At 43.0% G+C, this 12,960-nt stretch overlaps 1 protein-coding gene across 2 annotated transcripts in view; it reads right to left on the bottom strand.

Annotated features, from left to right (window-relative positions):
* Positions 1-12,960, bottom strand: part of ctdspla (CTD (carboxy-terminal domain, RNA polymerase II, polypeptide A) small phosphatase-like a) — a 29,227-nt gene that overhangs the window by 15,544 nt on the left and 723 nt on the right. The window lies entirely within an intron of this gene.

Genomic DNA, 12,960 nt, shown 5'->3' with positions numbered 1-12,960 from the left:
AATGATTAAAAAGTCTTTAATAAAACCTTACTTTTTGTGAAATGTGTGGGATAAGTTGAAAGCGATTTTCTAAGACAACAATATGCAATTCAAACCAAAAACTATTTGCATGGCTATAATACCACAAGAGGTAAGTTGGGGGGAAAAAATGCTCAAAGATTCTTTGAGACCGGAACGAATGGACCTTCAACAAAACAAGTTTCCAGGCCCAGATTCATCCCTCGCTCTCCCTTAAGTTGGCCTCACTCGCCTTGATGTCATTCCTCACTCCACCATTTTGAGACCATCTGCATTTTCCCGCCCTGGTCCGCTGCCTCGATCGACTTCCCCCGAAAATAAAAGGGAGCGGGAGAGGGAGCTCGGAAAGGGGGGGGGGGAGAAGGGTGTAGAATGGGTGGGGAGGGTTACTGTGGCGAGACAGCCTATACTTGGGTCTGGTTCTTACTCCACCCCCTCCTGCACCACCACCCTACACAAACAGAGCTTTCCTTTCTCCCTTTGAGACAAATAACATAGCTGAGAGTTGACTGCTGCCGGAGCCCGAGCAAACACACACACACATGTACCGTACGATCACATGTTTTAGGCAAAGGGCCACGTGTACAGTGATCAGCGTCAAACACGGACAAATCTGAAGCACACAGAAACTTTTTTCTTTCGGTGTCCTTGCTCAGGAATGCGACTGAGGTCAACATGCCATAGTAACGCAGCATTCATCAGCCCTGAGAATAACAGCCAAAGGTTAAATCTATATTTGCCATTAAGAAAACAAGCACCTAAACCTGCACCAACACAGGAACATGGTAAATCTGGGGAATGAGACACTAAAGCTCCCAGATCGAATGGTCCTGTTCATGAGGTATACACCCCTTTAAAGGGTGGTGCATGCAACTGGCTTTATCTGACTAAAGCTCCCTGCAGAGCACGAGATATTATGCTAAATCGGTTGCCTCTTCAGAGCAGGTGCATATTTATTTACCCACTGAATACACTTCATTCGATTCAGCATATTCCCTTGATCTAAAGCTGTAAAAAACGGCCCTTCAAGCATTCGCCTGTGTTAAGGCTCCCGCTGAACGTTAGGTAACAGCGATAGAGAGTCAATGGGAGCCAGCTGGGCCCAGGCTCTCTGTCACACGTTCAACCGCTAACAAGGCCGGAAGAGGGAGAAAACGCAGGAAATTCGCAGCATTCCTGACAGGAAGAGATAATCACCCCGTGACCCACAGCATGGAATAATGCCAGGCTCCGAGAGGGAATATGATCCTCGGCTTAGCTCAAGACCTTTGAGGTGGCCTCCTTTACTGAGTGTATGCAAGCAGTCAAAACACAACATGCCATATTAAGTATTTTTTATGTTAAGCTGCAGTCTCTCTCTTTTTTAGTGCATGAGGTCTCACAGGGTTATGTAAGGATTTTGAGCACCCTTAAAACAAACGGTCCTGGGTGAGGCAGCGTCGCTGACCAGAAAAATAAATAATTTAGTCGTATTTTAGTCGGTGAACGAAAAATAAAAACAAGGTTGTAAACCATCCAGCAGTGGAGCCAGATTATCTAAATAATTTTTTTGGAGGATAAGCCAAATAAGGCCACACATGTAATATCTCTAATAATCCCTCACTGCACCGTGTGTGAGTGTAAAAATAGAATATAGTGGATTACAACCCACAAGGTAACATTTTTATCAGTCAAGAGTTTGTCTGAAATTGTGGCTGATCATCTAAGAACCCATGATTCTTTCCCCAATATAAAATAAAATCCCAGAGGTGCCTAGCAGAGGTGCACAAATTACTAAACTGTATAAAAAGATGGACGATGTGTCTCCACTTACTGCTGTGGTTGAAAATTGATGCTAAAATATCACAGATACGAGTGTCGCCATCTTGGGTTGATGTAGTTTGGATTCTTAGCATTGGTGATCGTGGTTTGGAGCCACGCAATCGAGGCTAGCGTCAAATAATTAATTGAAACCAAACTTAACAGAAAAGCAAAGCTACAGGTGAGCTCTTACCCTGAGTACTTGTTGTTAGTAAAAGTAATATAAGTTATCCCATTCTTGTAATGTATTAGCTTCTAAACTACAGTAATATATTAACGTTTGTAAAGCCTGTGTGACAGACGCCGAAGTGCGGTCATGACCAGCCAGGCAGGTAAAGTGTAAAGTACCTGGCGGACATGAGCGTAGACGTGAGAACAGTCCATGTGAAGGTGGCTTGAATAATTCAGGTGGAAAACAGGTCGGTTTTAAATGGCAAAGCCTGGGAACTTAGCCTACACCGAAATAACTCAGCCAGGAGGCAGAGGGAGTTCCAGAACAGCTCTGCTGTGCTAAGCATTGTTATAATCAGGAGAAAACCCCTTCGTGAGACAGTGACATGGCAACAGCAGCTAAAAATGACAGGATGTGGTCTGGATTTTGCACTTTACACCTGTTACTGAGATTTTGTTTTAAAAGTGGGACCACCACAAACTACTTGCTCAGCTGCAGCCAAAATACACAACATAATTCTCCACACACAGACATGTACACACCAACAAGTAATTCACCTGATCATCATTCAAAAGCACAGTGAGAGCTCCTGAAGTCGTCCCTGTCCTCTGTCCCTGGTTCACACTGACAGCAACAGACAGCAGCAAGAGGGAAGTCCTTGTTGTGCACTGTGTCAGCAAAATAACGCTGGATACTAAGAAAAGGGAAGCTTGAAATACTTTCATCAATCCCTTGACTATTCCAATCATTATCACAGAGGGGGGTATCATGTTGGGCAGTGGGTAGCACTGTTGCCTCGCAGCCAGAAGGTTCCTGTTTGGCCAGTTCTGTGTTGAGTTTGCACTGATTTATTCTGGGTACCCCAGCTTCCTCCCACAGTCCAAAGACATGCAGATTGGTCAATTGGAGACTCTTAATTGACTCCAGTTAACCCATAGGGGCCCCCTGCGACACGCTGGCGACCTCTCCAGGGTTTCCCCCGCCTCTCTCCCAATGTCAGATGGGATTGGCTCTAGCTCCCCCCCCCCCCACACAACCCTCAAAAGGATAGGCGGATGGATGGATGGTTGGTTGGATATTGTAAAGTTCCAATGTGCAGGATTTGCTTAAGTTTCACATATGAACAACAAGAGCTGAGCTGTTTTGTCCTTTACCTAATTAAGAAATCACAATAGTTGTTTCACTGATCATTTAGATTTTGAAAAAACAGTTTTGCCCCCGTTAATCGGTAAACTTTAATCTTGATTATTGATTGTTTTTACACAAGTCAAAATCCCACCGAGGGAAGAGATGATAATTACAACAGATTGGTTTCCAACACATTTACACTCAAGAGCATCTGTTCCACTATACACTTGAACGTGTGCCCACTCACACACACACACACACACACACACACACACACACACACACACACACACACACACACACACACACACACACACACACACACACACACACACACACACACACACACACACACACACACACACACACACACACAAAAACAGTAAATCCAAACAGCTGAGTGGAGTTAGGTAGCATCAGATGAGCTGAGCCGGACAGTTCAGCCTGTGTGTGTTCACTGTGCCGAGGTCCTTGGATGGGTTATGTGTGAGGCCATCAAGGCAATAATAGCACAGTATGATAAAATAAACTCCCACTAAGCCTCCTCACTTCCCCCACACAGACAGCTGAGGCCGGGGTGAAAATTACCGGCTGTGGTGGTACACTCAGTTCCAGCAGATGCTTTTACTCACGCTGACTGACCCTCAGCTGCCCTTCTGGCTTTTACTCCCCCTGCTTCTCCTGGAGGTTTCATGGATATGTTTGCATCCTACGTGAAGTTACGCAACTGACATCCACTCAATAACCCAGTAACATTTGAACAAGTCAGGACAGGGTTTTTGTGAGATTTAACCACATATCTGTTTGGTTGGCACCCATGTCATGCAAGGTACTAATTTGCCCTGGCTGGGTCTGGCCCTGCTTTCCTATAGCGGAGTGGTGGCAGTGCCAGTCTGCGTGCAGCCCCCGGGGGGGACGAGGGCTGCTGCATCTCGAGCGCTCAGTGAAATGAAGGAGATGACAAGCGCAGGGAAATTAACCCACTGAGAGCTCAGGGAGAAATAATGAGGGAGATCTGACTGAGTTACGCAACACAGAAACAACACAGCCCACGTTTGTTTGGAGCTGCGGTGGATCATTATTTATATATCCTTTTATATCCTCATCGACATGCTCTTATTATATTATATACTCCATGCCAGAGGCTCAGTGACTGATGGGAAACCTTTCCTGCTCGTCTGTTGGTTGAAAAAGAAAAAACGATAGAAGAATTAATGTAAAATGAAATTAAAGGCCCGTCTTCAGGCTGCTCTTGACAACCCGAGTGATGCTGCTCCTGCAGCTGCACAATTGGATGCTGGAGGTGAGTCCAGTGAGTGGATGGTCTTAAAATACCAACAATCTGGTTTTGATGTTCCATAAAAAATGTATACCATAAACACAACCTACTAACCCTAACCCATGATGCTAGATAGATCCTCTTAAATCCTCCCCCTATGGTAAATGAAGGCATCTTTCTAACTAAGGGTGGCTCCATACGAGAGAATAATCCGATCTGATCTGAACTGGTTATCTGGCCGAATGATCCTGCAGTGTGACGGGAGTGAGAGAGTAGAAATCACTCACCCAGTAGCCAATGAGAGCGAGCTGACCAGGAAGCGCCACCAGTACTTGTGTTTCAAACCGGAACTGCCTACAGTGTAAATAATACAAGTGTGTCCCGTACCAGGAGCACAAACGTGGTCCTTTATTTTCTTTTAATCGTTTGGTGCATACTCTTTGTCCACTGTGTGCGTTCTCACGATTAAAAGATAAATCTTTATGTCTGTGGTCTCCCATGATTTTAAAAGAGTTTGCAGCAGGCATAATGAGCCAGTCTGTAACTTAGGGCTTTCTGTTTAGAAAGCTAAGATGACCCTGATGGTATCAGCTGTACTGACTGAGCAGTACTCTATATAATGAGAAGAGCACAGAGCGTGAAACTCTCAAAGTCACTTCAAGTTTTCTTGTCACACAGCACTCATGAAAATAGCAGTAAATCAGATTCATGCACATTAAAAGGCTGCTCGCTATGAATGGGAACAAACAAGTAGGTCATATTTTTGTCCTGCTTGTGTACCGCTGCATCAGTTTCCCATGCCACTGCTCACTGAGGGGCGTTCATCTCTACATTTCCACACACAGCATGTCCTACTTAGTGCCCCCTGAGGTTCACAGTTAAACAGTGTTCACCTTTACCTCTGGAGAGGCAGAAAAAACACCTCTCGGAGTCCTGCTGCAGCCTCTGTGCTCGTGCATTTGCTTATTCCAGGCTCATCGTTTCAAAAATGTATAAACCTTTTATGCTCCTCTGTGAAATATCTCACAATCTGGCACGCAGCACGATTCAGGACGGGTGACAGAAAAACCATTACGGGCTAAACATGATCTCCCTTTTAGATAGCTAATTACTGGTGATGAATGGCAGCCAGAAGAGGGCAAAATCTGCAGAAAGGCCGTCCCCGTGTCAAAGCCAGGCTTGTACCTGCCTGAAACCCCACAGACACACTCTCTCCTGCTCTCACACACACAAACCTCCACTCTTTCCTCCTCCAGCCCTTCCTTTCTCTGATTCTATTGATCTGTTTTGACAACGTCCGTTAGGCTGAATGGACGCTCACTTAATCAGCAGACCCGTCCTGTTAGAGACAGGCTTTAAAAGGGGCAGCATCCGGTTGTTGTTGCGGCCGTGTGGCGTTGCTTGCTCCAAAGGGACTGTGGCTTTTGGAGCATCAATAATGGTCTTTACTCGTTCACAGCCACTGAACACCGACGTGTAAAGATGCGCAGGGAAAGACTGAGTGATGTCATTCCACAAAAATATTGTGTATTTACAGCTAATCGGGACATTTGCTTGTTTTCAGGAGTCAATCTTGAGAAATTTGACGAGTTGAAAATCACTGATGCTTTGAAATTGGAAACAAGACGAAGCTTCTATCTTCTGTGCTTCATTAAAGTTCATATCAGGAGTGTTTCTCAGTTATCTGGCACTAAAATGAATATTTTTGGATTCAAATCACTATAAAAAACATTATCATGGTGCAAAACATAGCCAGTCCCTGCTCAGGGGGAGGTCGACAAGGCATTACATTGTTTTTTTAAAAGAATTTACTTGAAGTTTTACTGTAACAGTCTCATTTCTTTTCATTTACAAACAGGGTTCAATCCAAAACTAGCAGCCGCAGCACAGTGGGCTACACTTGGGGCCACGTTTGATCATGAAACTTCCCACAATGCTGTCGAACACAAACTCCAAAGCACACAGACATAAAAAGAGGCCCAGAAAACCCCAAATGTTCCAGTGCAGCGGAACCAACTAACGGGGAAAAACAGACTTGGAGAATGCAGAGAAATGTGTGACTTTTTTTTAATGTGGAGCTTATAATTCTCAAAAACAAGCCAATCACAGGGCAAAATACAAGAAGAGGATTTGAGTATTAACACTGTATATACATTTTAAATACAATAATCTTTATATGTCACATTTGCGACATGAATTGTAACTCAAAAGCAGAGACTAACACATTTGAAATGGTGTCTTCCTGCGCTGTTGCCCAATAAATATTCATCTTGTAACACAGGAATGAAACTATGAACAGGAATAGAAACAGGAACATGTCCTCATGTGACTCTGAGGACCTACAGTACTTTCTCTGACCAAAAGCATGAAGGATTACACAAATAAAATGATAGTTAAATAGAGTGAGATGAACGAGAAGAAACAGTGGTGCCGGGAGAGTACATTTTGAAGTACTAAAAACTACATAAACTACATTTAGGAAGTTTTTCAAATAAAACATCCCCACTTTCACCAGCTATGATAATAAAATTCAGTTTATATTATACACCTTTAGTGTGAATAAGTTTGTATAATGAGTAATAATAAAAAACTGACAAAAGAATTTGGATGCAGAATTTGTAGTTACAGTTGAAAGTTTTCATTTCTTTCCCTTTTAACTGACCTACAGTCCGTGCCAGAGATGTCATTTGGAGCCAGCGTCTGTGAAGTAGCGGTCAGGGGATGGAGCCAAGTGGTCAATCATGTTTCACCCCAGTTTTATAGCATCAAATTAAACGAATTCAAATCAAACTTGAATATAAAATGAAAACTAGAGCATACATCAGTGCGATAAGAACTACCCAAAATGACAGAAACCGGCATTGAGGGCAATGTATCTAAAATGTACTTGGACTTTTTAGTTTGGTCCATGTCCCATTTGCTAACATAGAGGAGGCAGGGTTTTTGACCTATGCTAAAGCCAGCCACTAGGGGGCGATCAAGACACTTTGGTTTCCCTGTGATTGAACAGCGCAGTTTGAGGATCTGAAATCCTGCACCAACAATAGAGTCTGTGACAAGATTCCTTTACAAGTAAAAAGGATGTTAACAGTCTATTTTAAACCAGAAGCCAGAGCCTGGACTTCAGAGCAGCAGCGATGTGAACCCTTCCTCCTTTTTAAAACAGAATTCTGAGTGAAGGCTGGAGCGTTCACAGTCTCAGCCAGTGTGGGAGTGAAGAAAGAGTCAACCCACACGATTTGTTCCCCTGTGGCCTCTCTGAGGAGGGATTGCAGCTCGATTACATCTCCTTCATTGTGTCTCTACAGGCTTCCTCCCAATTTAAGGACACTTTGCAGATTTTTTTTTACTTTGTTCTTCTTTATTGCGAGCGGATGTGAAATTCTGACAGAAATCTTTGTAATGCATTCCGTGTCACAACAGATAACCTTTACTAGGTCTGTAAAAACACTCGAGCCTGGATCCCATTATTACACTGTATTCTTTTTTAAATGACATTTTAATAACATGTTGCCACCATTAAAGTCCACAAGTGAGGAAAGGCACTGAGGAGAGGGAGAGACACGGGACTGATACTCATCTGGGCTCCAGATATGCTTAATATATTGGTATGTTTCAAAGATAATTTGATTCTTTAAAATAAAAGGTTGACCTTACATTGTGTTACAGAATATAAACACAGAAATATCCCACCTGTATTTACATTCTATACCATTCGGGTCACATTTTCTCCTCAATTTCTCGTTTAATTTTCATTAATTATTTATTTATTTAATTGTATTTTTTGTGCATGTTTTTGTTTGTATTTTTGTGTGTCTTGGAATAGAAGAGAAAAAAGAGAAAAGATAAAGAAATATCGGGATTTGCGTGGTTTGCTAGCTTGTCTTGCCATCTGTTGTTGAAATAATAATTGATATGTTTTTCTAAACATAAAGCAAATTTGATTCAAAGTGTTAAGTTTGCATTCCGACATCGCTTTCAGTCTTTGAGGTTTTTCTTTTGACAATATTTTGAAATCGCCTAAAATGCAACATCGACAGGGACATAAAACTGTCATTTTAAGACATCGTTTCCAGTTGAAAACAAGAGATTGAGCCATTTTTGGTGATTGACTGTTTATGAGCTCAGGTATAATTTACTATTCAGTGCTGGCAAATCCACGGTGGTCACTTACAAAGCCAAACAAACTCCTTAAAGAGCAACAACAGCACAAACCAATGCCAACCACGCTGTTATGTTCTACTTGCAGCTGTAAAAACATTACATCGCCTCGTCCTGTGGGCCTGAATCAATGTACAAGACATAAATTAATACAATCCCTCGTGTTCCACTTCAGCCGTGCTGATGCACGCACTGGGGCCGGCGAGCCCGCACATACGCTTAACAAGCTTATCAGTCAAGCAGCTTAAGGAAAAAACATTCAACTCTTCCCAATCAGCTGCCCAGCATGGCACTGGACTGAAGTAATGAAGATGCGCTGGGAAACATCTGACACTTCAACACTTCCCTGGAGGTGCAGATAATCTGCTTTTCTGAGCTGCATTGGCTGAAATAGGCTCATAAATCTGTAATAAGGACGTGCACTTCAGAGCACTGAGTCCAGCTTCTCCCTCCCTCCTTCTCTCAGTCAAAATGGTGCCCTGAATATTGACTTCACTGTATGCACACGGCAAACTAATGCGATTCTCAAGAGAGATGGATGGCTTATACATGTATAAATAAATATATATATAGACCTATTGAGTAGAGGACTGTCGTCCTCCTTTACCCTTTGAGTTCACAGTCAAGTGGTTACTTGTGCCAGAGACGCCAGGGCGGCCAAACCTCTGCAGGCTCCCCTCGCTAACTGTGCCGCACACACCCACGCAGGTGTGGTCCACACATCATAAACACTTTATTAACGTACAGGAGCAAGTTCCAGGAATAACCTCAAAAGCAAAGAGCGTATATAATAACAGGCCTTTCTAAGAATTCACATAAAATAAGAGCCTCTGCATTTTATTTCCTTTTCGTTTTCTTTCTGCTGGTGCAAGGATCTTCTCACCGAGAAGCCTTCGAGGAATTCCTACTTGCCGTTCACGTATACTTGTACATAATTCTCAGCCTAAGTAAGAAAAACCAAACATGCATTTAAGAAAACTTAGAATTTGTCCGTCTTGTTCTTCCCCAAAAAGGGGATATTTTTTAAGTAAACATTTATTCCTCTGACTCTATTCAGCCGTGTAGATGAAGCAAAGCTGATAAAAACACAGATTTGTCCCTGTGCAATGCTAAAGCAGAATTATTATGCATATATATTCAATATTTTTCTTGCTGTCACGAAATACAAATATCTCGGGATGAAAAAGAAAAGCCATACACATAGAATACACATCCAAACGTGGATGTCGATTTGAAAAGACAATGACATTCGAGAGCTTTTGGCGATAAGGGCAGATGCCACATTCTCGAAAAATTTATGAAAATTTCCTGAAAATTCCCTTTCTGACCTGGATATTCTCCTGCTACATTCTTCACATGAGAAAGGCAAACTCCGGAAAATGTCCGCGCCCCAATTTTCTGGACGTTTTCCTGATCCTGTCTTTCACGTCTGAAAACTGTCAACACTCAGCCAGCAAGAGTGAAGAGCTAAAGTCAGATTTAAGATAAGCTTATTAAGGTAAACGGCTTGTCCATTGATACTAGTTGGACTGTGAAGTCATCTGAGCAAAGCCGAACTGATCTGTGAAGCGAGATGGAAGATGGCCGGCTCACCAGTCCCTGTGCGTTGTTACGCTCCAGTGGTTACATTTTATTGCATCAGACCTTGAAAAGTATATGGATGCCACATGAAACACCAAGTGGAGGCAAGAAATACTGTTTCCTCAGCCTCCTAATGCAGGTCTCTTTGAAGTAGTTTTAAGCAAATACAATGATACTGCTTTATCTCTTATCTTTATATTTTCTTTAACAGTCTAAATGTGCTCACATTTATCCGTTATAAGAAATTTGTTCAAACCTGAGTCAGTCATGCACAAAATAGCCTTGCAAAGCTTCCATAAGTGTAACATGGTTGACTTTGTACCGATGTATGTGGCCTGTCTGAAGAAAGATACCACCCACATTATGATTCCAGCCCTCACCTCACTGAACATCATCCATAATGCATAAAGATATAATCTGCACCTGACCAAATGTCCAAAAACCTCGGCTGTAATGAGTTACTATGTCTCTTCTTGGAATGAAACTGATAGGACTCCGAAAATAGCTTGCCAGTGTTCTGAAATATTCAGTGTGTGCGTGTGTGTGTGTGTGTAGTCATTTGTGGCTTCAGTGCACCCCGAGCACTGTGCAACTGTCCTGGACAACAAGTGCTGTTTGTTGTCTGCTTTGAGGCAGTGGTGAAGAGCAGGGACTCCATTCAGGAAGCAGCTCCCTGCCGATTCTGTGTGTGTGTGTGTGCCGATTCTGTGTGTGTGTGTTAGTGTGTGTGTGCATGTGTGTCGTCCGATCTGGTCAGTGACTGACCCTGGATTTTATCCTGCCGGATTAAATGTTTGGCCCTACGTCATCTGGGATTTACTGTTCAGGACAAGCAGGATGTTGCGGACGAGGAAGTGTGGGAAATTCTGACCAAACGACAGCGACAGTGCTAAAAGGGAAAATGCAACAGTTTTATTTTTCTACTTGCAAATTCCCTTTAAATTAAATTATCAAGGCAACGCCCCAAGATTGGAGAAGGCTGAAAAACATTAGACAAAATAGTGGACAGTGCAGTTTCAGTCCCTGCAGGTGTTCCTGACATATTGCTTTCACAATAACATGAGGTCACTGTGACCTTTGACAACTGAAATCTAATCATTAAATCTTTGAGTCCAGGTGACAACTGATCAAAAAATTGAAGAAATTCCCTTAAGACATTTTAAATATCATATTAAAGAAGCTAAAGACATTTTTTATGAGGCCACCATGACCTTTGACCACCCAAATGTACTCACGTCATCTGTGAGTCTAATTAAACATTTGCGCCAAATTTGAAAGAACTCTCTCGAGGAGTTCTTAAGATGATAAACAATGACGACACAAATATGTGTTCTGTGAGGTCACAGTGACCTTTCAACACCAAAATCTAATCAGCTAATCCTTGACTCTAAATGAACACTTATACTGAATTTGAAGAAATTCCTTCAAGGTGTCCTTGAGATATCGTGTTCACAAGAATGGGACAGATGGACAATCTGAAAACACGACGCCTAAAAATACAGTATAGTAGCGAAAATAGGACATTTATCAAAACCTCACTTCTCAATTTGAACACTTTGCGTCCAATTACTTGTCAAAGCAAGTCCCAGTTATCTTGGTCAGCACTTCGTTTCATGACCGCTGGCTGGGAGGTCAGTGAGTCAGAGTGGTTCATGTATGTCAGTGTTGCTCAGCAGAGGGTGATGCAGGAAGGTGACCTTTTCTCCCGCAGAGCACCCGGTGTAGCAGGAAGCTGTGGTCCCTCCGGCCTCCGGGCACCCTGGTGACTGGGGGGAATGATGGGGGGTCCCTGAGCTCCGAACAAGCATACCCTCCTGCCGCGATCCCCCATGGACACCTGCATTTGTTCGTGTGGACACTTGTTTCTTTGCGCGGGCATCACGTGTGCTATGCAGAAATTAATTAAATATACCAGGGTTTCCCCTCTGATGAGAGTTTAAAAATAAAAGTGTTACCGCTCGGCCTGAAGACAGCCCCTCTGCAAGCTGATGAAAACTGAAAAGCTCCTCAATCATGAGGGGGGGGATTTGTCACTGATGCCATCACCACATGGTTAGTGGTGACTCTGGTGCAAAACAAGACGGAGAAAATGTGTTTTCGCTCAGCCCCTGTAATCTGCAGAGCAGCTGTTGAGCTGTTGTTTTCAGGCACAGCTGGAATTGGATGTTTCTAACAGCGTGTGCACAGACTGTCGGATACATGATGATTATTATGCTGCACGAAGGAGCCGATGATACAGATAAACAACACAGTTTTTACTCTTTTAAAGGGCAATTGCTTCAGTGTCCTGCTTTAAAACTGTGGGCAAAATATGAGAAGAGCAAAAACAGCCTCTATAAAGCGACGTATGTTCTTATTATATATATACTTTAAAAAATGTGTTGTTTTACAGCTGATACTTGGAGGGATTTGTTGTTTTTTCAGTGCCACTGATGCATACAGGGATGCCACCAGTTTGAGAGAGGAGGAGTACCCGCCCCCTGTAGTAAACCAATCTCACTCCACACACACAGAGAGAAAATATCACATGTTTTAAGTCCCAAAAAAACCCCTTTAAGATATAAAAAAATAAAAGTCTTCTGGGCTCTTCAAAATAAAGCTCTTAACAGTACATGCACAGTGCACTCACAACATGATATCCAAGCCTGGCTCTGTGCATGTTTCTCTGCTTCGGCTGAACAATGGAGGTTTTTCTCCCGTCGATACTCTGTGTCTTTGCTATTGCAGACCCAGGGTCGTGTATCACAACGTAAACAACGTAGGGCTGCACGGGAATACATGCAAATCCCGTAATTCACGCAGAGCCAGGACGAGCGTGTGA

The sequence above is a fragment of the Hippoglossus hippoglossus genome, chromosome 20, assembly GCF_009819705.1.
Source record: "Hippoglossus hippoglossus isolate fHipHip1 chromosome 20, fHipHip1.pri, whole genome shotgun sequence".
Classification (NCBI taxonomy): domain Eukaryota; kingdom Metazoa; phylum Chordata; class Actinopteri; order Pleuronectiformes; family Pleuronectidae; genus Hippoglossus; species Hippoglossus hippoglossus.
This window is presented reverse-complemented; position numbering and strand designations above follow the sequence as displayed.